This window comes from Mastomys coucha, unplaced genomic scaffold (assembly GCF_008632895.1).
Source record: "Mastomys coucha isolate ucsf_1 unplaced genomic scaffold, UCSF_Mcou_1 pScaffold22, whole genome shotgun sequence".
In the NCBI taxonomy this organism is placed as follows: domain Eukaryota; kingdom Metazoa; phylum Chordata; class Mammalia; order Rodentia; family Muridae; genus Mastomys; species Mastomys coucha.
Genome location: NW_022196905.1, coordinates 50,654,644 through 50,659,120, shown reverse-complemented (window position 1 = coordinate 50,659,120; position 4,477 = coordinate 50,654,644). Strand labels below are relative to the sequence as shown.

Below are 4,477 nucleotides of genomic sequence, written 5' to 3'. Positions count from 1 at the left end.
TAAAAATGCCACTGAGTGTTCCCACTACTATAACTACCTATATAGTCATCGTAACTGTAATATTCTAATGTAAATAAACAATCCAGATATTTCCAACTCAAGAATTATCCTAAGAGAGGCGGTGCTAGCACACGCCTTTAATCCCAGCACTTGGGAGGCAGAGGCAGGAGGATTTCTGAGTTCGAGGCCAGCCTGGTCTACAGAGTGAGTTCCAGGATATCCAAGGCTACACAGAGAAACCCTGTTTTGGAAAAAAAAAATAAAAAAAAAAAAGAATTATCCTAAACAATACATAATTCAATTAGTTCAAACAAACTCAAAAATGAATATATTTATTAAATTTCCTTACTTCAGGGTATTCAAAACATAAAGTAAGACCAGCATACAGTAGCTTCAGAGGTATAAACTGTTTGCTATTTCTTGTATTCATGTGAGAGTTCTATATAACACTTACAATGAGATGCACTCCAAATGTAAATTAAAAGCAAAACAAGACACTGTAAGTCTGAGATCTGCTTGTAGCTGGCTTAACAGTCTTGATGAATTGTTGTCTATTTCTATCTAAAATATGGGAATATATACTTGTGAAAATAAAAAATAAATAAATACAGAGCTCATTCTAAAGCTTCCATCTTCTCTCAAACCTCTTACCGCAACTATCTCTCCATTCAGGATAAATTTAAAATGATGAAAGCTTTTGGATTACGAATTCAGAATTTTGGCTTTTGGATTCAGAAAAAAAAAGTGAAATTTGAGATAAAAACAATAAAAATATTTTGTTGGCAAAAGTTGGCATGCTTTTGAAAAATAGATAATTTACCAGAAAGTGATCTTACTTTTATTTGAACATCTTTGTAGTAGAATCTTTCACCTTGTTCATTTACTTCCTATATGTTTATTTAAGCAAAGCTTTTAAAAATACTAAGGATTAAGGCACAAGCATCCAAGATCTTGTTCTTACTAAATGACAGCTCTCCTCACTCCTGCTTCCTTCTTCTCTTTCTCCTTCTCATCCTGCCACTCCAGTTTCTCACTTTAACTTCCTCTTTCTCTTTCTCTATTTCTTCTTCATTTATATTTGAAAGAATGTCTTTCTATTATGTATCCCTGTATCTCCTGTGCAGACAAACAGAGTTGAACTAGCCTTGAAATCACAGAGATCCATCTGCCTTTGTCTCCCAAGCTCTGGGACAACAGATGAGCACTAGTTCACTAGATTACAAATGTTATTTTTTTCTTTTCTTTTTTTTTTTTATTAGATATTTTCTTTATTTACATGTAAATATCTTCTTTCCCAGTTTCCCCTCCAAAAAACAAACAAACAAAAACAACAAGAACAAACCCCTGTTGCCTCCCCTGTCCCCATACCTGCCACCCCACCCTCTCCCACTCATTGGCCCTGGCATTCCCCTACACTGGAGCACAGAACCTTCACAGGGCAGAGGTCCTCTCCTCCTATTAATGATCAAATTTGCAATCCTCTCCTATACATGTGCTGCCACAACAACAACCCACAAACCACAAGAACCTCAAGAAGAAGGAAGACCAAAAGGTGGACATTTCATTCCTTCTTAAAAGGGGGAACCAAATACCCACAGAAGGAGTTGCAGAGATTAAGTATGGAGCAGAGACTGAAGTAAGGACAAGCCAGCCTAAATATAGCTATCTCCTGAGAGGCTCTGACAGTACCTGACTAATACAAATGTAGAGGCTCACAGCCGTCCATTGAACTGAGTACACGGTCCCCAATGAAGGAGTTAGAGAAAGGACCAATGGAGCTGAGGGGTTTGCAGCCCCTTAGGACGAACAACAATATGAACTAACTACTATCCTCAGAGCTCCCAGGGTCTCACCTACCAACCAAGCACTGTACAAATGTTATTTTTAAGACTGCATTTACCTGAATACAACTGGGATACTAGTAAAAAGAAATGTTGCATGAGACCTATCATTACAGCACAAACTATAACGATGGAGTTTTTGAAGTCAACTATGAAATGTGTTACAATATTGGTAAGCTATTTATCTTTTATTAAATGCTATTTTCAGATTTTTCTAGGTACCCAGAAGCATAGTCAAATATTTAACATTTTGCATTAGGATGAAGGGACCATCAGAATTTAATTCCAATGAAGTAAATGTTCTTTTTTTAAAAACCTACAGAGATGGATAAAACATTAAAATATGCATATTGTTTATACTGTATAACATGAATCTTACAAAATTTATATTCACATGTTTCTGTAAAACTATTATAATTCAATTCATAATTAAATAACCAGTTAAAACAATTCCGTTACACTCTGGACTTACAGAGGTAGTGAGTATAGAAAAATTTCCCTCTACTTTTATCGTTTGCATTTTTTTCCTGGTAAATATTCTTATCAGAACAAATTCATGATATAACCTTTCTTTCTTTCTTTCTTTCTTTCCTTCTTTCTTTCTTTCTTTCTCTCTCTCTTTCTTTCCTTCCTTCCTTCTTTCTCTCTTTCTTTCCTTCCTTCCTTCTTTCTTTCCTTCTTTCTTTCTCTCTTTCTTCCTTTCTTCCTTCCTTTCTCTCTTTCCTTCTTTCTCTCTCTCTTTCTTTCTTTCTTTCTTCTTTCTTTCTTCCTTCCTCCCTCCCTTCCTTCCTTCTTCCCTTCTTTCCTTCCTTCCTTCCTTTCCTTCTTTCTTTCTCTCTTTCTTCCTTCCTTTCTCTCTTTCCTTCTTTCTCTCTCTCTCTTTCTTTCCTTCTTTCTTTCTTTCTCTCCTTTCTTCCTTTTTTCTTTTTTGGAAGTTAGTGTAAATAAATTTTTGGGAGAAAGTTAATTTTCATTAACTCCACAGTCCAGCATAGTTTCCATGGAGCCAAGAAAGGAGGGGTACCCCTGCCACAAAGAGTTTCATTCTAGACAAGTTGTAGCAGTGGGTGTAAACAGCATTGGGGAAAAAAATCAATGTCCGAAAAGTAATTTTTCCAAGTTCTATCATGATTCATTCAGCTAGCCCTTGCCAGTAGTTAGTTTCAGATTCTCCCCTGCGAGTCTGGGCTTGGACTCATAACAAGCTGAGATCCTCTCTTCCAAAACTCTTTGAGCACAGATATCATAGAAGAGAGGGGATCCTTGCCTGTGATAATGTGTTCATAGAAGTTCAGACACACATTTTCTCAACAATATGGCAATTTGGTGGAAAGGAGCTTAGACCATGTATTTTCAGCCTTCTAGAGATGAACAGTACTGCTCCTAACTCCTTGTTCTTATTGAAGGCTAAAGCCTGCACCTTGCAGTGTCCTGGTTTGAATCCTCCTTAGGGATATCCTTTAAAGCCTTGTGAGTGATGTGACTACAAACAGGGACTGGTGACACATTATATCTTGCATCACTTTGGGTCAACACATCATCTGTCATCTCCTAGAGTCCCATAGACCCATCCCGTTGGCCAGACACTGCCGTAGTATTGTTGACCCATGCAATAGAAAAGATCCAGTCCTTGTGTCTAGCATCATTCACACTCGCAGGATCTAACGTAGACAGGCAATAAATGGCAAGACTGTTTGTGTTGTCTCCTCCAGTAACTATGAGTGTTCTGGAAGGATTCAGTTGCATGGATACCACAGCCTGCTGAGTCACACCTTCGGGTTCCTCGTCTTTCAGAATGGGAATCTTAGTGATCTGGCCTCTCTAGACATCCTCGACAAAGAACATGTTGCACTTTGTGCAGCACACCACGTTCCCGTCATTCAACCACTGAGAAGCAAACACTTAATTAAGGGTCCCGAGGTAAAAATTCTCTCTCCTTTAGGAGATTGGGAACTTGTGCTGCATAATGAACACCCTAGGGTATGATTTCATTCTGTAGCCTGAGTTCACGGCTCTTCAGGTAGTACACTAGGGATCTCTTCACTGGGAGGAGTCTTTTTCCTTTTGTGCAGTGATGCCAGGCAAACTATGGGCCCCTGAGCATCTCTCCTGGATCCAGGTGAGACAGGGGCTTTCCTCCTCCTGCTAATAGCCTTCCTGGCCATACGGGCAGTGGCCTGACAGCCAAACGGAGTGGAATAGGCAAGAGGCAGCAGGGCAGCAGGTCTTGTAACTATATCAGATCCTGGGAACCACGCGATTTCGTGTATCTGGCCCATGGTTCAATCTCTCTCGCCCTCTCTCCCTCTCTCCCTCTCTCCCTTTGTCCCTCTCTCCTTCTCTCCCTCTCTCCCTCTCTCCCTCTCTCCCTCTCTCCCTCTCCCCCCCTTTCACTTTAAACAAGAAGTTTATTTAAACAATAAGACACTTGACTTGAAGGGAAAACTATGTAGGATCATTTTGTTCAAGAGTAATTGATCCCCTCTTAAAGACAGATTACCCTACATGTAACAGCTACGTACAAAAAAATTATAAAATTATCCTTGGTTTTACAATGATAAATGAAAAACATTAAAATTCTCTATTCAAACAAGGTATGCAAGGATTTGGTGTTGTCGTGTTCTTTTGTTACAACA

At 38.9% G+C, this 4,477-nt stretch overlaps 1 pseudogene; it reads right to left on the bottom strand.

Annotated features, from left to right (window-relative positions):
- Positions 1-2,814: 2,814 nt before the first annotated feature.
- LOC116070676 lies at positions 2,815-4,060 on the bottom strand (annotated as a pseudogene).
- Between the last annotated feature and the right edge of the window lie 417 nt (positions 4,061-4,477).